The sequence below is a fragment of the Cygnus olor genome, chromosome 8 (genome assembly GCF_009769625.2).
Source record: "Cygnus olor isolate bCygOlo1 chromosome 8, bCygOlo1.pri.v2, whole genome shotgun sequence".
In the NCBI taxonomy this organism is placed as follows: domain Eukaryota; kingdom Metazoa; phylum Chordata; class Aves; order Anseriformes; family Anatidae; genus Cygnus; species Cygnus olor.
The window spans coordinates 23937667-23958886 of NC_049176.1; the positions used below are offsets into that span (position 1 = coordinate 23937667).

Here is a 21220-nt window from a genome sequence, read left to right on the forward strand (position 1 = left end):
GTGACTGTTGGGTGACTGGGACCTGGGTGGAGTGGAGCATCTTGGGGAGCTTGCAACCTGGTTCTGTTTTGGCTTCTGCCAGGTTCTCTGGGGTGCCAGCGGTGGCTGGCAGTGGGATTCATGGTCAACCAAGGCTGTGATGTCTGGCTGTAAGCTTGCACCTGGATTACAAGGTAAGAATGCTTTATTCCGAATGAAAAGAGGAAGCTCCAACAGCTCTGGTAGGCAGCTAGATAGCTTGTCTCCACCTGGAGGATGCTTACTGGGGGTAAATAGTGTCTGATAACACCAGTGAGGTCCTAAAGACAAGGCAGAAAAAAAGTCCATCTTGAACAGTGCTGTCTTCAGGAAAGCTTGGGAAAATCTCCAGTTGTCATGGACTCACAGGTGAGAAATACTTACTGTTCTTGTAGAGATGAGTCTAAAGGTGAAGCTGATCGTTGAAATATATTTATTTTTATTGCTTTGTGGTGCTTCACACAACATTGCCATGTTCATATTTGTTCCTCGATTTCCTGTATTGTTTTACAAATTCATTCTGGCTGAGTTCTTTGTAATACTGCTTAGGGCTAACTTTCTCCCTGTCTGATGAATGGGCCTCCTAGAACAGAGCACTGATGTGATATGGATGGCAGTCACTTCTACTTATAGTGTCAAAGTATTTTTAAGTGTTTTGAAGTGTTTTCATCCAAACTACTTATTGGAAAGTGGATTCTTTGCTGCAAATAAATGTTGTTTTGTTTTGTTGTGTGGGCCTTTAAGCATGGCATTTGGAGGCCTTCTGGAGATAAGGGACTAGATACATTTACTGGGTTGTCTGCTAAATTGTCCCATTTACTAAGGTAGACTTATGGGATCAGTAAGGCAGCAGAATCTGAGGCTTCACATGGAAGAAACCTATTGAGCAACGTATGTGGGTCTGACTTGCTTACAGTGGTCCACAGTGGGAGAAGTGTTTCTCAAGTTTGATTTTCTGTTTCTTACCCAGCCATGTTGTCTTAGGACAGGTGGGCTGATTTGCTGCAGGTATTTCTCAGGGGGTGGTGAATGAGCTGTGAAGATCATGTGTAGCTAGGATTGTAATCAAACACTAACTCAGCAAGCTGGGTCCTATAACTTTGTGAAACTATGTTGAAAATATTCCCTTTCTTCTTGGAGAAGGATGTGCTTGCAGCATCTGATTTCTGGGAATTCTTCCTTCTGCATGGGCTCGAACGGAGATATTTCAGTGGGATACACTTAGGCCTGGAAGAAATCTGAAATTGATTTTTTTGACTGCTTTGTCTCTTTGGCAGACTGCCAGGATCATAACTGTTCAGATTTAGGCCTGGTTTCTAGGTTGGGGGATCATTTAGGGCTAAGTTGTATTTTATTATATATTATAAGGAGGCATTTTTTTGTGTAAACAAGTTGTACGCTACTAGACAGTGTTCCAACAACCTCCATGTCCTTTAGTTAGTTGCTAAAACATGGATTAAAATCCTCACTGATTGGGTAAAAATCCTTCTGCAGTTATTTCTTGATCCTTCTTTGTCCTGGTGTCAGTTACCCATCTTTGTCCCAATCAAGGAGCTTCAGTACAGCAGCTGAAACCAGACTGTAAAATGCTAGAGTGGTATGTTCGACCTGGTGTTAATTACATGTATCAGTGATATTTAAGTGGCAGAGAGAGGGCAGATGTGCCAAAGATCAAGTTTTGCTGGGCCAAGATTCAGAAGCAAAACAGGACACTGCTTTTATAAAGAGAATCTCTGGCAACTTCAGTACTGGATCTTGGAGACTAGAGCCCACAAAAATGGATGCTACTCAAGTTTGCTTTGCTTTGATGCAGAAGGCAGCATTAGATCTGGTATAGGGGCTGGCGGAGTGGGGATCAGCATATTTCTGGTGTGCTTGGTTTTGGAGCGGAAGAGCTGAGATGATGCCTGGTATCTGGGCAGGATGTCTTCTGCTGGGAACAAGACCAACTGCTTTGTCATCTCTTGACCAGCTCTCTGGCATGTCAGCTACAGAGCTGCATCCTGGAAATATCCAGCTTAAACGGCAAGGCTGTTTCTGACCCGTTTCCTGAAATGTAAGAAAATTTTGCTACGGCAAAAGGAAATAAGGCTTTCCTGAGCAATGAATCTAGTGAAATCATTATCATTGCAACCTTTACAACTCCCGTGTCCTTGTGCCAAGCTGTGTCTCATTCCCCAATCTAATGATTTTCTGGGCAAGAATATGTACAAGATACATCTGTTTCTGAGCTGTTTGTGGTGTTTAGCTGGCACAAAGTCCTGGGGCTGACATGTATTTCCATGTTCATAGCACAGGAGAATTCTGTTTGCGTTCCTCTTGAGAGATGTTAACCAGGCTTGCTTTCTTTCTCTCCTTTGCTTCTGCACCCTCCCCACCCAATTCACAGCAGTTTTATAATAATGATAGATCAAGGGGTAGAAGCGGGAGAATGTGTTCAATATTTTTAGAGGAAATGGAGAAATCAACAGAACTATTGCATCAGTGACTTTAGAGTTAGCTCACAAGGTTGAAAAGAGTTAAATATCCTCAACTTAGGAAGAAGAGCTCGATATGACTTAGTATGTGAAGTGCCATCACCCAGAGAAAAATTCTTAATTTTTCTGAAACAGGGAAAAAAAAAAAAAAGAAAAACAATGGCTGGATAGCAAACAACTCAAAGTAAAACTATAGCACATTCCTTTTTTTTTTTTTTAAAAAAAAACTAACAAGGAACAAGCTGCAAAGGGAAATGGTGGAGTCTTCATCTTTAGTCTTAAAGACAGAATGCATGTTTCCTTAGATGTCCTGGCCAGTTGGACGTTACTGGGCTCAGTGCAGGAGTTGGGTTCTGTTGTAGGTGTTACTCTGGAGGGTCTTGCTTCCCCCTTCACGTCCCTGAAATGCAACACAAAGCTTCACAGTCACATGCCATGTGAGACAGGGTCTTGTAGTGGCTGGTCTAATGATTCAAATGACTTAGTAACCCGAAAGTAGATACTGGGGCCTCATTCAGGGCTGCACCTATCTGAAAAAGGGGAGTTTACATTTGGGATCGATTCCTAAGAACTGGGGGTGTTTTAACAACCAGAGTGGTTTATTTTGCTCTTTTCCTTCAAATATCAGAGTAATAAAGCTTTCCCTTGTAATGACGCCCAATGTATCTGGCAGGAGCTTGGTTCTTGATGAGCCAAGACCGATGCTTCCCACTGTCTCCTGCCTGGTGCTCTGACTGAGGGCTCCTTAGTTCTGGGTTTATATGGCACCAATCCATGGATGAGTGTCTCTGCTGGAGTACTGGCAGGGTTAAAAACATGCTGGGTTAGCACTGGCTGCTGTGGGGGTCTGGTTTGCTTGAACATCTTGGGTTTTCTTTTAGTTCCCCTCCAGAGGTCTCTCTTCGTTCTGTAGCCTCTTCACATCTTGCTTTGCAGTTCAGTAATGAAGCTTGCAGACAAAAATGTATCAGGAGAAAGAACATACTGTACAAGCCAGGTTCTTGCATTATTTCTCTGACTCTGCTGTGCTCCTGTGGCAGCTGTTGGCCAGAAGAGTACTTTTTAGCTGCTCCAGCATCGAAGCTAACCTACAGAGCTTAGTCTCATCCGGTTTCAGTGGGGTAGATGATCTTGTTTGCTCCGCATCTTCTGTATAGCTTAAAGCTCTCCTAGATGTCTTGCCGACCACAAGTTTCTCCTAAAAATGGGACAGGACACCTTTTTGGCTGCCTTCAATCCATGGAAATTTTGCTGAGCTTTCCTGCAAAAGAGGAACAATGCAACCTCAACAGAGAAGTTAATTATAGCAATGGAAATTTTTCTTACAGACTTTCTGACGTGAGGCTGGTATTGCTTTTCAGCAGGATAGAAGTCTCAGAAATGCCACTTTTAATGAAAAATGTTTTAATGGCAAATACTTTCCACAATGTAATGGTTATTCTTGGGTTTGTCTAAATCCTATTGAACCTCTTTTTTTTTTTTTTTCAGAGTTATATGTAATATGGTTTGGCTCTGTCTTTTTGCTCTTGCTCAAATGCAGTCCTGGTTTAGGTGAGGCAGATGCCAGGGAAATCATGGGAACTATGATGATTACACAACTATTTTTTGTTGTACTTAGACTGTGATTTGCATTGAAATGCTGAATGAAGTAAGACAGTTCTGAAACTTTGACTAATGTATATTTGTTTCCTCTAACCCAGCCCCTCTAAAATCATAGGCCTTATTCTCCCCTCTATCTTAAGCTCCATTCAGCTTGAGATATTCCTGATTTATCTGGGCTTAAATACAGGAGAATTCTCCTAAGAATTGATCCTGTGGGCTGATTGTCAAGGAAGGACTGCCTTGGATGTCAGCAGCAGGTATCATCTCATCCAGATACAATCCTGAAACAGGGTTCTGGCAACAACCTTTTTTCTTTTTTCTTTTTTTTTTTCTTCTGTAATGATGCTTATGAGAAGAAAGCAGAAATTTTCAGATATCTGAGATCCCATCTGTTCTTATCCTGTTCTGTCTCTGAATGGAGTCTGAACTGTGTGTTGTTTTCTGGGCTTGTGGTGCCAGATTTGCTGAGTTCCCCCTCTTCTCTGGAGAACTGCAACTAGGATTAGGGAGAGTTTAAGCTAGCTGGGAAGGTGTGAAGCAAGTTGTGTTAAGCAGGGTCATGGTGACAGATTGCCACTGGCACTAATAAAAGAAAAGGCCTGACAATCTAGTGATATTTTTGAATACTGAAGCAATTTCTATGGCCTTAATAAATGGAGGAGGGATGGGAAGGGAGTGGAAAAATGATTGACAACAAATAAATTAATATGTAAACTGTGAAATAATAATAAAAAAGCCCAAACCTTTTTAGGTCACTACAGTCTTCTCTTAGGATCTCATGCAATGGCTGACAAAGATCCTCCAGCACCATGCTGTGCCCTGGCAGGCACCTGCCGTTGTTATACCACAGGTAATAAAGTGGTGGGACTCTGCCTCTTGATGTCAAGGTGACCATAAGTTTGAGTGGGGTGAAAAGGGGATTAGATGCGCTCACGATGGACAAGCTCATCCATGCCTGTTGGTTACAGAAATCTTTACCCCATAGGAATTTCTTCAGAAAGATTCTGCACTTGAATGGACCTCTGCTCTTACGCGCTGGGTCACCAGAAGTCTGGGTCCTGATAAAGCTCCAAGGCAGCATCCTTTTGAGAAAGCTGAGGTCTTGTCCCATAGCTGGTGTTTGGCTCCCAGCTGAGTTTCTCATGTCTGCATCTCCTGAAGATCTAAGACCACTCTAGTGGCATTGAGATCACCACCAGGTGTAAATAGAGGCTGCAATCCTTCCTGGCTGTTATTCCCCAGGTGAGGTTGCTTTTCACCATGTAGCTGTTCAAGGTCTTTGGGCTGCCTCTCTTCTGTGTCTTGGAAGAAAGGAGATGGCCACCAGTGCCCAAGAAATGTGCTTGGTTTCTAACTGCAGGAACACATTTAAGGTAAATCAGAGTTTCTGCAGCACCAAGGCTGAGGGCAGGTGCTGAAGTACTTCCTATTGTGACCATCTTTCTGGGGACACAAATCAACTCTGCTTACTGTCTGAACAGTAATATACCCAGTAATGAGTTATGGAGCCTTCTCCAGCACCCGTAAATATCAGAGGAGAATCAGCATCTTCAGCTATGTACCCACCTGGGCTAATACCAGTTCTTGCAGCTGGAATTAATCATGGCATTAGGCAAACAACAAGAGTTCATTAGGACCAAAGGTGACTTTAATTTAATTGAAATATAACTTGGCAAGTAAAGAGGCGATCCAGTTCACAACACCTAATGGGAGGTCTGGGTTATATATGGAAAAGTTAATGGCCATAAAAATATCCAAACAACATATTTGTGCACGTGTTCCAGTAAAAGTCCGAGCCAACTACTTTTTAATGGTTTGGGTTTTCAAATGTATATATTAATGCTCTTAAAATAAGAATGAGACTATATGAGCACGCATAGCATAGAAATATGAGGAGGGTGGGGGCGTGAGGGAGGGGAGCCTCATGCTTGGGACAGCATCAGTGGAAGCCACTTTCCTCCCTGCGGTGGAGGAGGCTGCTAAACCTCTTTGTTCCCCCAAAACTTGTGTCCGAGTAATGGATGTAGCAGCCTTGACCTTGCAGGTTGAGGAATAAAGCTTTTTTTTTTTCCCCTGTTTCTTGTGGTGGTTTTTGTAAAGGTGCAATACAAACGTACCTAAAAAGAATGTTAATGTGGCAGTTTCGTGTATTTGAGTTTCATACACAATTACATGAACATATTAAATAAATGAAGAGATTTCAGATGATGATATTTTCATTCCCTTGTGAACGACCACCCACAGCCCCCAAAATAATCATATTCAAATATTAATTAAATCAGGCAGCCTGTAAATCAGTGCAGCAATGCAGCCCTTTTAACCTCCCCTCTCTCCTGTAGAAAAGACTCTTCCATTTCTGCATAAACACTGCCCCATAAACGGACTCCTACATAAAATATTATTTATATTTTAGTAGGTAAACATATGAGATTATGCACACATTGGCAGGCTGTGACATCATGGACCAGCCTGCAGTGTATGTAGCTTTATACCTATTTACTCGCCAGGTTTTTTGTAGAGAAGGGGCCATCTATGTTTTCGTGGGGGTGTAATCTGTATATCCAGTGGTGAATGCGAATCTGTTCTTTGAAAAAGGCCATTGAAAATAACACTAAAAACTCAGTCTGTTCTCCTCCCAGTGGTGTTTCTCCTCCCCCTGAATTTCTTGTGCATCTTGGTGAAAGGACCCATCTGACGGGTTGTGGTGGAAGATCATTTTGTAATTGATTTCACAGGGAACTAACCAGTGCTGGTAGTTTTTTGCAAATATCATGGAAGATTTGAATGCTTGATTCTTCCGTGCTGAGATAGAGAGGAGTAGGTGAAAGGAAAGTCTGAGATTATAGATGAGTTAAGAGTGCATATGGAAGGATATTTATGCATAGAAGTTAAAGGAAAGGGGGAAGGGGAAAGAAAAAGCAATGCAGAGGATGGAAAATAGAAGGGTCATGTAGGGCTTGGGAGATGTTAGCTGAATTGCTTGCTTGGTGTGATCACTGTGGGCAGGTCACTTGGGGTGCCCATGCTGAAAGGGGGGACTGCTACAAGGTGCTGGGGGAGCACGCTGGCAGGCGCAGGGCAGGAACGCGTCTCTTGATGGCTCAGCTGAGATTTCCGTCTGGTTTTGCTTAGTGCCTCTTGGGGTCTGCTCTGTCTTTTGGTGGCCTGTGTGCCTGTTTCTTGTTTCAGCAGTTTCTCATGGTTTTATCTCTGTCTTTTGGGTTCTGGGCCACTAGGGAGAAGCTGGTCTTTTCACCAGTTGACTTGTGCTTTCAGCGGTGCTCACCTTGTAGCCGAGCTGGCTTTAAGCACTTCCTCTTCAGTGAAGCAGCTGTCTTGGAAACTTTAAGAAACCCGCAGTTTGGGAAGAGGAAAATCAGAATGAGATAAATTGGCAAATGAAAACACAGACAGGAGGTAGTGGACTTCCAAGTCCCAAGGGGTGGAGTGTGATTGAATGCTAATAGTGAACCCCTTTCATTAGCTCTGCAGGTAGGTGAGAGATAAGAGCAGAAATGACTGCTAATCTTGGGTTTTAGCACAGAAAAGTGTCTGCCAAATACCGTATCCTTGTGCTGGAGCTGTCTCCAAAGGGCTCTCCCCAAAAGGGGGAGCTTTTAGCCCACTGCATGGTGTGTCCCCCAACTGGCCGGCCTGCTTCACTCTGTTGGAGACCCTGTTGGAAAGAAAATGTTTTGCACCTTGCGGATGTGCCCTGAAACTCAACCATCCTCTCTGGCATGTGGGGAAAAGAAGGTGTGAAAGTAGCACTGCTTCACAGAGGAAGCTGTGGTCTGAGCAGCTTCTTATCAGAGCTTTGCTACCCCCTAATCCTTGTAAAATCTTCCCCCAGAGGAGGTCACCTGCTGCCTTCTGTTGCAGGGAAAAGGAAGCGCAAGGAGGTGAAAGGACTTCTGAGTTTTTCTGTGGGGGCTGGCAGGAGACCTCAGCCCATGAGCCCTCCTGTCTGTCTGCTGCCTCAAAAGGCCCAAATGCCTAAAGAATTTTTTTTAACCACTGATGGCATATTTGACCTTCCCCAGCACTTCTGGCATGTGGTGCCTTGACTAGTTTTGCAGGTGTGACTGCATTTGTGAAGCAACCCCGAAGGACTTTTGCTTTGGACGGGCAGCGAGATGTCACCCAGCGTGCAGGAGCATGGTTCTGTCACCCTCAGCCTGGTGTCACCACGTACCAGCTCCGACTCTTGTACCCTCTTCTGGCTGCTGCGTGGCATAGCCTGCTGACCCCATACTCCCTCCGTGATCGCCACCTGGCAATGGGGAGCAAGCAGAACAGCTGACCTGCACAAAACCTCTGCGGTGGGTGTGTTTGTTCAGCACCGAGGTGGCCTTGTGTTGGCTTGGTGCCCTTCAGCTTGGCTGAGAAGCCAGGCAAAATGAAAATGAGCCAGCTGGTCCTCTTCAGAAATCCCTTTAGAAGAGACCTAGGTGGTGCTCAGCCCGGCTCCCCACCACCAAAGCTCCTCAGAGGCTCTCTCTCCACCACTGCTCTGGCCGTATGCAGCCTCCTTGGCTAAACCACGACGGGTTTTCCTGCTCTGTTGGGCGCTGGGGGCTGCAAGAGGCACTGCAGCCACGTGCAGGGATGGGCTGGGGAGCAAACTGGAGGACAAGCTGTGATGACAAATGCGTCCAGGCTTCTCCATGGCTTCAACCTCAGCCTTCTCCCAAGAAACAGATGTGCCCATTGTTGCAAACTTATTTATGTCCAAACCCAGGGGCTTTCTGGGGTCCTTTGGGGATGCTCAAGCCCCAGCTCTTGCTCACGTGCTGGGGCTGAGCATGTTTTCCCCAGCCTCTCCTTCCCTCGCTCCTCAGTTTGGACTTGCTCATTGCCGTGCAAAGCCAGAGGTGCTGGCAAAAAACGAGGAGTTGATGGGGCTCTTGTGGGCTTCTGTGCAAAAACAGCATTTGTCACAAGGTGAACGAGGTAAACTAGTTCCTAATTAGTCTGCGCAAAGCGCCTAATGCCATAAATGTGGAGCGAGGGCTGTAAATTCAGCCCGGAGCTCGCACTGTGGTAATGCCCTGCATAGACAAGCCCCAAGTCACAATTCATTACAGCTCTGCTTCGTAGAGCCAGTGATGTTGTGCTTCGCTTTGCTGAGGGCAGATTGTCAAGCTGTGACCCTGCCTTAGTTAATTAACCTTCAAATGGGATTTATTTTCCCTTAGTTACTTGTGTGTGCACACATTTGGTAATAATGACTGTCCGCTTCCCTCGCATTTGCTAAAAGGGGAATAAGTCATTTGTTACAGTGTTTTACCAGGGGTAAAAAAAAAAAAAAAATAAAATAAAAAATCCGGGCCTCAGCTTTCATGGAAAATTGATAGCTTTATGCCAGAAAGAGACAGTTCCATCACAGCCACTTCTTCAGCTGTCTGCAAATATTTGAAACCCTGAGATATTTAATGTTTTTCAGATGGCGATAAATCTGCAATAGCACGGGCTCGCTTGAGCTTAGTGAGAGATGAAGTGAGATAGGAGAAAACGCATGAGCCGGCACGGGAGAGGTATTGCTGGTCACACTTCTGCTGATGTCAGGACAGGTTTTCAGGACCTTGCACATACCAGCTGGCTTCTTTGCCAGGGAGAAATATACACAAACACGGGCTTCCAGTTCATTTCCCATCCAGTTGTGAGCTAAATGTTTGCTTTTTTTCCTTCTCCCCCTGCTTTTTTTATTATTTTTGCGATCTGACATTAAAAATATGAACCTACAGCTGGGGAAGAAGAAATGTCACTGGCTGAAAGCTTTTTTGCATCTGGCAAGCCTGAGACATTGCTTGGGGTTTGTTTGCTTAACCTTTTGTTTGCTGTGTGGCAAGTTGCAGAGGCATCGATTGCTTTTTTTAAAGGACTTAAAAATAGCCACAACATCTCCATGTGCTTTGCTTGCAGTGTTGCTCTGCCTGGGTAAGCCTTGGATATCTTTCCCCTGATGCACCTGATGTGCCCTGGGCTTGGTCTGTAGGGAAACGCAAGGGTCCAGGAAAGTCACTGGGGTCCTGCTGAATTACGGATAGCAAACTGCAGCGGAGGCAGGTAGCACTGGAAGGCGGGAACCTAAATGTTTGCTGACCTTTTTCCTTTGGAATTAAGGAGTAAAATGATCATTGCAGAAAATGTTTTATTTGTTGGGAAGAATGGAAGGACAGTCTGGTTTTCTGGTGCACCTCTCCTGCCAGGTGAAGGGGCTGCGGGTGATGCCTGCAGGGTTGTGTGTGGCCGTGAGCCCCTGCCCGGGAGGGCAGAGGGACGGGGCTGCATCTCGGGTTGGGTTTCTCACTTCCAGCCCACCACAGCTAAACCAAATCCCCCACCGCAGCTGCGATGCACTGATGGTTTTTGTCCAAGTGTCTGTTTATGAAGTTTTAAAGAGACAGAAACACCTCAGCAATTTGATTTTGGCAAACAGCTGTAAGCCAAGTGTGGAACAACAACAAAAAAAAATCCCTGTAAAAATCAGGGAAAATGCCTGCGAATTTCCACACATTTCACAGAGGCGGTGTGGTCTCGGAGGCAGCAGGGTGGTCTGGATGTTTTAGCACTGGCGTAGAAAACAGGCGCTCCTGCGCGTGAATGCCAGCTCCACCACCGATGCGCTGTGTAGCCTTGGCGAAGGCACCTGACCTTTCCATCTCTTGGTTTCTCTCTTCTCCCCTCTTACTTAAAAATGAGAATTGGTGGCCCCAAACCTGGGTGGTGGCCAGCCCGGGCTTGGCGCAGCCCGGGAAGGTGGGGCAAAGGTGGCTATGTTCCCGGGTTTCAGGGGCGGCCAGGACTGGAGCTGTTCCAGGAATAAAGAGCCTCCTTGACCTCGATGGAAGCCCCGATCCCGTAGCACAAGCTGTTAATGCTTAAGCTGCCTCCCACCTTCCCGCTGTGAGCATCCCGGAGAAGTGAAGAGGTTTTTCCAGGAGTTCGGGGTGCCGAATGGGATGTAGTTACCCAGGCAGCCTGATTTTTGGGCGAAGCCCAAGCAGCCTCCCCACCCAGCTCTCACATATTCATACCTCTCCGAAATGTTCCCTTCTGGGCTGGGCTTTCCCAGGCTTTGTCTCTGGTCTCTGAGATGGGGTGGGAGGGAAACCCTTTTGGAAAGGAGTGAATTTTGGGCAGAGCTGAGCAGCTAGAGTGGCTGAAGGCTGTTTTCAAAGAGGGGATGAATGGGAAAGAGCTGCGGGGAGAAGAAGGGGCTTGCTGGGCTGTGAGTTTGGGGACAGGGCTGGGAATGCAACCCAGGCATCCCAGCTGGCAGCTGCCCTCCCCGGTGCCCTCCCCTGCCAGCCCTTGTGCTGACCATCCCGATCCATCTGCTGCTGAATGAATGGAAAGGTTCCAGTGGGAATTGGTTCAGGCCCTAAATTTTGAGTGTTCTGAGGACATCCGGGGCCTGCTGCCAAGTTCAGCAGAGATTTGTAAAAATGTGCAGTTTGCCATCACTTTTTTTGTCTTCTGCCATTTCAAGAACAGGATTAGGGATTTAGGTGAAACAAAGAGGGAGGAATAAGAATAGCTGGTAGATCAAGTGTCCTGAAGTTGAGGATATTTTCCAGCTGCCCCTTGCTTTAACAAGTTGAGCATTTTTCTCCTGTTTGTCCTATGGGTGACCATGGCAAACCCACAAGCTGCTGGCTGGGGGATGCGAGCAGGGACCGCTCTGCACTTACCCCATCGTGCCTGCGAGCATCCCCGAGTGTCTGCGGGCAGGGAGCTGCCGGGGCTCTGAACCTGGTGCTTCCCAGGGATGTCCTAGCTCCTCACAGGGTTTTACTGCATCTTCATGCCCACTGTGGCCTTCCAGGAGGTGTCCTCTCCCTCTGCAGGATTTCCTCTGTGGAGGACAGGGCAAAGCATCCCCACAGAAAGCAATTGGAAATCAGAGCAGTTCAAGCTTGCATCCAGAGCTGTTTTGGCAACCCAGAGTCCAAAGGATGTGAGAAGCTCTGTCCCACCTCTCTCTTCTCCCAGGCTCACCCCTATTAATGATTACTGTAGAGCAAACAGGCTATGTGACGTGGTTGTTAACACTGCTCTTTTGGCTAAGATTATCTCAGGTCAGGGTGCTACACTCTGACATTGAAGTCTTACTTTTTTTTTTTCCCCTGTCATATTGTTTTTATTCTGATGTATTTCTGGGCTTAATTTTATTTCCTCCCATTATTCAGCTTAACAGGAACCTTGCCACAAGTCCTGCTGTCTTTGAGTGCTCCTGCCAGCTCTCTGCTAAAAGGTAAATAACTGGAGAGCTACCTAGCCGAACAGTCAATAAATACTGCATGTAGCTCTTCTGGGAACACGTATTGCTTCCCTAGACCCACCCAAATGTTGTTCTGCATAACTGGCTTAAAATGAAATAACAGAGTATCATCTTGAATATCGTGACAGTATTCCTGCAGTAACAGTGGAAAGTTCTTGCCTGTTGGTTTCACAGTACAATCTTTGTGACTTGAATTTTAATAATCATTGCTCTGCTGAGCAGTCCAACACCTCCTTATTTCCCAGTTAATGCACTTAGCTTGCCGTCATTTCACATTTTCTTGTAGCTGGTGGTTCTAGCGTAGTTGGGCAGAAAGCAGTGATGAGGTATTGCTTTGCAAAATGCTATTTTCACAGACTATAATATAATGCTTTTACTGACATTTTATGATATATTATCAAACACAATGGGAACCTAAATACTTTTGCCAAGGATTTAAATTCTTCTAATATGTTTTGTAGTGTTGTCATTACTTTTCATCCTTTAATTCCTTTGTATCCAGATCCAACAAAGCACTTAAACAAAGCACTATGAGAGCTTTTGGACAGCCCATTTACCTGCTGCTGTCCCACTAACCCCATTTGGAAATTACAGCTCTGTCAGTAATGAAGCTTTCAGAGTAAACTTTGTGTTCCCTGTGATTTCTGTGGGGAATGACTCCGTCCAACAGCCCTTTGGCTGAGACCTAAAATTGGGCTGTGGGGGGGCTCCAGACATCTCTCTGGGAGGGGTGTAAGGGTTTGCCATGGGATGTTTTGTGGTGTCTGCAGACCAGCAGCTGTGATCACCGTGGGGCCAGGACCTGCTTTCTGCGGAGGGGACAAGGACTGGCATATCTCTCTTGCCATAGCCTTGTCTCTTTCCTATTGCAGGAAGAAAATTCCAAAAGGTTCAAAATATTCTTGAAATGAGAAAGTAACTGGAGGTCCAGATTTCTGTTTAAATGTGTACTCGGTGGGAACTCACCCTGGGACACACTGCTTTGGAGCCTGATTCACTCCTGTGTAACTCCTGATTCCTGTATAACAGCCTTTTAGCCTTTCAATAGGTGTGCGTTCCTCATCTTGGCAATGGCTGTAACTCAGTAGCAAATGTGTTTAAATACTTGGTACCTCATTTCCCTTGGGTATAGGGGAAATCCTGCATCTGTGAAGCTCTATAGGCTCTTTGCTTATTTATTTATTTTTTTTTTTTGCCTGAATTAGTTCTCCGAGGTCCTTTGAGCTACAAGATCTCCCTTCTTGGAGAGGGACACCAAGTACTGATGCTGTTTAAGATGAGAGCTGTATGTTTTGGTTCGGGAATTGGAAGGAGTGGCTGAGCCTGGGAGCACTGCTAAGCTCTGCTGAAGGTCTGGGAATCTCCTGCTGGAGAGGGGCAGGAGCACAGACTCTACCTGAAGGCCTGTCCCGCTGGGCTGGAGAGCCGCTTCACTTTGGCATGGAGCTGCAGAGCTCTGGTGAGGTTTCCCTTGCCATAAATGAACTTTTTGGCTTCTTGTGCACATCCAAGCGAAGTGCAGGCAGGGCCATACATATATTTTGACAGCTTTTAATTATCATACCATAACTTTTTAAGTGTTATGACAGTGTCCTGTAATCACGGGTCTCAGAAGACACATCCTTCTCCGTTTTAATGCTTTGGAACAAACTGATCTCTGGCCTAAACTCTCGGGTTAGCTGGAGTTGCACCATTGATGGATTTGGACCCATGAGTTCAGCGGCTCCGGCAGGCTGTTTGCAAGAGTCAGGCTCTGGCAAGTGATCGACTCTGAGCTCAGCTGGAAAAGCTCGTGAAATGAAATCACTGTGCTTTGCCCATTAGGCTTGGGATGAAAAGCGAGTCTTAGAGCTGCCAGTGGTTCATATTTCATGCACAGAGATTTACTTGTATTAAGACTGTGATGAGTTTGAGAGAGAAAGAGGGAGACAATTTGTAAGCCAATGCTGAAATAATACTTCCCTATAGTAAGTGTATAATCAGAATTGTTGCTTTTATTGGATTGAATCAGTTTAAGATTGTTTAAGATATGCAGGTTTTGAATTGTGAACTGTATCACTGGTGATTGACCTCCCGTGTGTTATTTTTACATCACTTATTTCTTGACATCCTGAGTTTGCTTCTGAGACTTTCATTCCCATTCCTCTGTTCTTTTGCTTTCACACCTCTTCCCTTAATCTTTCCTGCTCTGACTTTGGAAGTCTCTTTCCTTTTAATAGACATCTAATATTTGTCATAGACAGCATACACTTTCCACAAAGAGTCTCTAGACAGACTGTAGCATGTGTAAGCAAATTTGAGCTGTTTTTAATCAGAAAGCAATTTGGCCGCAGTATCAAAGAGCCTTAGAGATCTTTGCTCACGTCACAGTTCAAGGCACCTACGCCGGTCACTTTAGAAGTATCCTTCATTTGCATCGAGTGGTAGCTTAGGTCTTCTGGAGGTTAGATCTTGAAGAAAAATTAATCTGTAATTTTGAGTCTGGCATAAAGACCCCACCACAGCTGCGTGTCCCTGTTCCACCTGGTTGTTGACAGATTTCCCAGTAACTTGAAGGTCTTGGGGTTTGATCAACCTTTGTTGATCCAAAGGTTAATTAAACTCCTGACCAAAGAAGGCTGCCCATCTTGTGGGTCCCTTTCAGAGCAAGTGAGCCTCTCTGCAGTAAGCAAGGGAGGAAAGTAGGAGAGCTGATTCCATGCTCCTTGGCTTTGGATGTTTCCTCTTTGGTACGGGATTTTGTCTTCCATATTCTGCATTTTGTGACCTCGAGAACAAGCTACTGGTCCTGCCTGTTTCTTTGGGAAATGGCAGATGTCTCACAGCAGTGAGCTGGTTCCTGGTTTGGGCAGGTGGTTTAAGGACCATTGCCTGAGAAATCAGGGAGTTGGGTGGCAGATCTGTTGGATCTGAGGGGCCTGATTATCTCTGTGGGCTGAGGAGCCACCTGTCTTCTGAACCATCCTCCAATACTCTCCACTGAGCACCCACCAGTACTGCTCACTCATGTTAACGTGGGGGTGTGAGGCTGTAGCATGACTTACTACTTACCTGTGCTTCCACTGGGCTTAGGGACAGACTGGGGGAATGGGGCTGTGAGCAGGGAAAGCCCAACCAACCGATAGCCCTGCCCTACCAAACTTACAATTTAGTTCTGATCTGTCTTTCCCAATTCATTTTGTGCATGCAGAAATGGCTAGGGAAGTCTGGAGGCAATGAATAGATGTGGTGGTCCAGAGGTTATGCAGAATTTTAGAACGAGATGGATGCATTAAAAAATGTGTTGACTCTTTCTGGAATTACATTGGCACTTGTGTCCTGTGTGGAGGCACTCATCCGTATCTGTGGTGGATGTACTGGTGATATGCACATACGCAGAGCATTAAGAGACCAGAAAGTTCCTTGAGTCTCATTTGCAGCAAGACTAGACATCAAACTGATTTTTGAAAAGGTTATATTGAAACTGCTGAAAATCTGTTGGAGACCTTCTGAGAGAAAACTGGGATCTCAACCAAGAGGATTTGTTTCCCCTGGGTGATTTCTGCTTTTCATCAGACTCTGATCATATAGTCTAGCTCTCTGCATACTTCCATTGTTCATTAAAACAGGTCAAGCATGGAACACTTTTTGCCCCAATACCTTTTGCCAGAATGTCTGTTTATGTATATATGTAAAAGGAAAGCTTATTATTTGTACCACCTCTCCCTTTTCCCCACTTGTGTGCGTAAAGCCTCTATAACACACCTTGTTCGGTTAGGCTGTCTTGAGGCAGGCTCATTGCTGTTTCAAACAGCCATGGCAAGTGCAGGGAGCACAGCGGTGTCCTTCTTGCAGCATACATCTGTGCCCCTTCAAGGCTTTTGAGAATGGTTAAGAAAATCAGTTGTAGGAGAAAGAGCAGGAGAGACGAGGATAAGGACTACTGTGAAACAGTATTTGACTTTAATGGGGTCTGGAGTAGCAAAGCCGTGTACTCAGATTTATTTTGGGTGCTGTGGAGGAGCCTGTGCCTGCTGTTGCTGTGAGCATCTGTGCTGTGGGCACTGGGATGCTGTATGGGGGAAGAGAATTCAGGCTCATCCCACCTGCCTTCAGCACAGCACGAGCTGGGAGCATCCAGCAGTGTGCTCGCAGAAGCCAGCGTGAGGACAGTAAGGGGCCAGGCCTGCCTTCAGCACCGCGGGTTGTGGGGTGGCACCAGCCCAGGGTGCATTGTCGGCTGCTGGTGCCCTGGGAGCGCTGCCAGCCAGCAGGCTGCTGCTGATGGGTGAAGACAACTCGTTGTCACAAACCAAACCCCCTGCAGGGAGCAGAGCTTACTGTCCCCAGGCACAAGGGACCGGGGTGTCTCGAGGCAGAGCCCGTGGTGGCTTGCGCTTGGCTCAGAAAGGCTGCAGCTGGTTAGCCCAGGAAGGGTTGGATGTCCTGGAGATTCCTGCAGTGCCCCATCCAGCCTGGCTGTAGCATTGTGCTGCATCTCCTGATGAACAGTCAAAGGTTAAAGTGAACGACATGGTCCTGTCATGCTTCTTGGGTCTGGGCGGCTTCTGAGCAGTTCAGGCCCTGTGGCTTGAATTGCAGACCTGTGATGGGGGAATCTCCTCCCCTCAGTCTGAATCTGGAAGCAGGGTGGGCCCATGAGGACATCCCTGCTTTTTTTTTTTTTTAAGGTTTGGATCCTTCTAAGGAATCCACTTCACCTGCATCCACTGTAGCCTGCTTTCATACAAAGATCCCACCAGGAGTCTGGCACAGGTCAATCCTAAGCCTGTCACGCTGCCCTCACCTCTTGCCCCTCACTTTGCAAGTGTTTTTTTCCATTTGTTCTATCATGACTTTTGAACTGCCCTCATTTAAGACTAAAATGAGAGAGATAAAAATGTTCTTAATTTTAATTAAAACAAAGTTTATTTTGTTATTTCATTAGCTGGCCGTGTTATTTCAGGGCTTGACAGTAAAGTTATATGTTACCCTGTGGGTACTTCTAATTGTGTTACAGGATTTCTCATTCACTCTGTCCAGAACAGTTCGACTCCTGTGCTGAATTCCATCCTCCTGCAGCCTGGAACCAGCACTGCTAATGAAAAACACTCCAGTAATAACAAGGAGCTCTCGAGGGCTCCAGATAATTGGGAAAAGGTACTATTAAGTTTACTGGAAGGCAAGCCGCCTGAGCTTTAAGAGCCTACTGCTAAAGATACCAAGAAACAGGGCCTGATGGTTTGGGAGGTAAGATAAGAAGGTGGAAGCCGGTCAAAGTAAACCAGCAGACCTGGGGAAAACAGTCCCCATCTGTAAATGTCAGCACGGGGATTTGTCAGCGCCGGGTGCAGCAAATTCCTGTGAGAGAGGCAGGAGGCGAGGTCCTCCCCTGCTGCGCTGTCAGGAGAGGGGCATTGCCAATAGGGCCCGCAGGACCAGTGGGAAAATCTCCTGCTTGAGGTGGAAACGTGGGACTGTTGAGGCTTTTTTTCTGGATGCAGGAATAGTCTCAGAACAGAACTGGAACTATCTGAGCCAGTCCTGGACACCTGGTCCCTCTGCTGCCTCTGGCACAATACACCTTGAAAGGAGAGATAGGAAACAGCAGGGGGGCTGGTGGGGGCCATGCTCCCTACACGCCCTTTCCTATTCATTAGAAGTTAGATTTGCTGAAATCCCAATCGTAAATCCTGGTATCTTGTGCAGTGTGAACCCAGGGTGGCTGTAAAATGCTTTTGTGGGGAAACTGAATAGAGAATTACATTGATTTAGAGGTGTTTTATCCTCTGTCCCTGGTATAACTGCAGTCACCGCTGCTGAAGTTGCGGTGCCTGGAATTTATTTGCTTCAGCAGAGAAGGTGCAAAGGGAGAGAATTGACAGTTTAATTCTTCTCTTGTGTTCCGTGCGCAATTTTAATGTTTTCAGGAATATGTTTAATAGGCATTTAAAGCAAAATTAATCATATGAAGAATTGAAGGGGGCTTTGAGGATAGCGGTGAAACAGGATGGAGAAGACGTGCTCAGCCCCCTGCTTTGCCCCAGCGTGTCAGGCATGCAGGAGGCAGATATGTGCGTAATTTTTAGAGCTCCAGCCAAGCACCTCCGACTTAATGGACTGAGTCTGTTTGCAATGGTTTTTGCTCTCCTATTCTGTGGTGAGCAGGGAGGTATCATCTGAAGCTTGGACAGGGCATAAGCTGTCCTGTTAATTTTCCTCCCGGCTTCTCTTGTTGGTTGGCATTATAGGCTTACGTCACTTGGTAAAAATATGAACTTGTGTTTGATCCAGTGCTTGGATTTCCAACAGGATTGCACTGTACTTAACCTTCAGTATGTTATTGTTTTAGTAGTTTTGTCCAATATGAATAACACCTTATACCATAACATCCTCGGTGGATGTAGAAAGATGTTCCAGAAAGAGCTGAAAATGGTTCCAGGAAAGTCTAGCTGTATGGCTTGTTTGATTTTTGCTGTTTAGCCTCTTAAAGTAGCCAGAGAAGGGGGAATAAAAACATTACAAAGGATAAGTTGCTGGATAAAAGATATTTGGTTACAAACCTTGTCAACATTAATAACTCACATCTCTTCAACAGTGCTCTGAGCTGTCAATAAGAAACAGGAATGAGCCAAGATAAAAACGATCTGTCAGAAAGCAGATTGTATCAGAAAGATAATAGAATCAAATTAATTTATGGTGAGGAGATTTCGCAACAGACAACGGAGCAATACTGGAAACCACAGTCCAATGTTATTCCTTTGAAGAAACATTGTACTTATTACAGCTGTGACGATTACAAATGTTTGGTTTAAAAGGCTGTGTTGCAGTCTGGAGGAAAAAAACCAGCCTATTTATGGTCTCCAGATTTTAAAGATGGGAGGTAAAGAAAATAAGCCCATAGACATATGAGCTCAGGCTTAATATTTCCATCTTCGTTTATGAAGGGATGGTTAGAAGATGGACCTGCCAGCCTGAGGGAAATTTGGATGTGTCAACATTTTGTTGAGTTTTCAAGATTTTTGGTCCCCAGTTAAGAGGAAAAAGCCAAAATAACCAGTCTCTCCTGAGTAAGAAGTTCTGACTCAGTAGTGCCAAAAAGTTTAAATTTGTCGTTCTTCTCTGAAGAGGTTAAACTGTCTCAAAACAAATGATTCCATTTGCAGTATCCATTTTGACTTGAAAAACATGATCTTAAACTCAAAAGAGCAGTTTGGTCTGGAATATTTTGCTTCAAACTGGAAAGCAAAACCTTGCATTTTGTTTTTTTGGGAAGCGATACTTTTGTTTTCCTGAAGGAGCTCTGCTTTTCTAAAATTTGACATTTTCTCTTGCTTGGGGGCAGGAGGAGGAAAAGACTACCTGGATTAAACAGTTTTCTGGTGGAGAGGAGGAAGGGAATGAAAATTTCTTGTAATGCAAAGCTAGGACCTCTTGGTCCTAATCCTAATGAGGACCTCTGTTCTCTTGATTTTATTTTCTTATTAGCTAATGCACGTAAAGCTGTCACTCTTCCATGGTTCAAGATCTCCGCCTGCTCCTCATGATCCTGCTCTTTTCCCTTGCCCATGGCCCTGGGTGGGGCACACAGCTGTGCTGCTTTTGGGGTGGGAGAAAGTCGGCAATGCCCAGTGTGACCTGGGGCTGTGCCTCTCCCTGGCTGGTAGTCCTGGTCTTGCCCGCATAAACCTGACCTCAGAAAGGTCAACGTTATGTGGTTTGCAGCATGCACAGCATAGTGACAGACCTCTTATCCCTCAACAAAGCAAGTGAGGAGCAGCCAAAGACAGCAGTTAGGTGTGCTTTTGTACCTCCGTGCCTTGTCTCCCTGCAAGTGTCCTGCGTTCTGGCTTGGCAGAGGGCAAACATCTCCTTCTCTGTAACCAGATGGGTGAAGCCCATACTGGCTTTGAAGCATCCTCCGGCTGAGTGGAGGACTTGGATTGGCCTCAGATGTATTCAATAAGGTTTTTGTCCCTGTTTCTTCTTGCCACCCCATCCCCTTTGTGCTGAGCACCCCATCTACCCTCAGTGGTGCTGTATATGGAAGTCTGTGGCTGTAGTCAAATTAGCAGGGTAGGAACATCCAGCAGAGAAATCAGAAGGGATAATGTTCCCCAGCACCCGGATCCTCCCTGCCCAGCGTGCTGCGTTTCTTACACCTCAAAATAAACGACCTGCATCTAAAGTATTTGTTTTTAAAGGGCTGAATCCCTCGGTCTCTCCTTGCCACCAGGGCTGCCTGCTCCTGCCAGCCCTGCGTGTGGGCATCGTCCGCAGTGCGCTTAGCGCTGAGCCCCCCCCCGGCTTAATGACAAGTTCTCACTTTGTTTGTTGTTGTTTGTTTTGTTTTGTTTTTTCCCCTTCCAGCCAGGCTGACATTTAATTCTGCCTTGGCCGGTTAAATATAACCCCGAAACCCGCGGGTGAGAAAATGTGGCTCTGTCACGCTCGTTTCAGAGGAGCCAATTAGCAATGGTGATCCTCGGGACTTGGCAGCCTCTTCCTGGGCACCCGGCAGCCCTGGCCCTGCCTGTCATTCCCGGGATAAAGTGCTAGGAAATAGCCCTGTGGTTTACTAAGAAAAGCAAAGCAAAACAAGCTCCCTCCCCTGCTTTTGCAACCCCACAACCTGTGGGCACACTTGATTTGCAGCCGGGATGTGGCTCTGGGGCTGATGCACCGCCCGTTCCTTGCTGGCTTTCCGCCCATTTTCCCCTGGTCCAGCAGCTTTCCACATCCAAAGCATCCAGTGCAGAGGCACAGACAGGGCATAGCAAAAAGAACGATTTCCCACTCCTCTAGGTGCAAACCTAGTGTGCACTCTGCCGGATCAGGCCACGGCACGCCTAACCCA

The 21220-nt window shown here is 46.0% G+C and overlaps 1 long non-coding RNA gene across 3 annotated transcripts in view; it reads left to right on the forward strand.

The window, feature by feature from the left end:
• Nucleotides 1-21220, forward strand: part of LOC121074074 — a 191803-nt gene that overhangs the window by 4299 nt on the left and 166284 nt on the right. For all 3 annotated transcript variants that reach the window (XR_005822090.1, XR_005822089.1, XR_005822091.1), the window contains exon 3: nucleotides 83-173. This is a non-coding gene — a long non-coding RNA (uncharacterized LOC121074074). The remainder of the gene's footprint in view (nucleotides 1-82; nucleotides 174-21220) is intronic.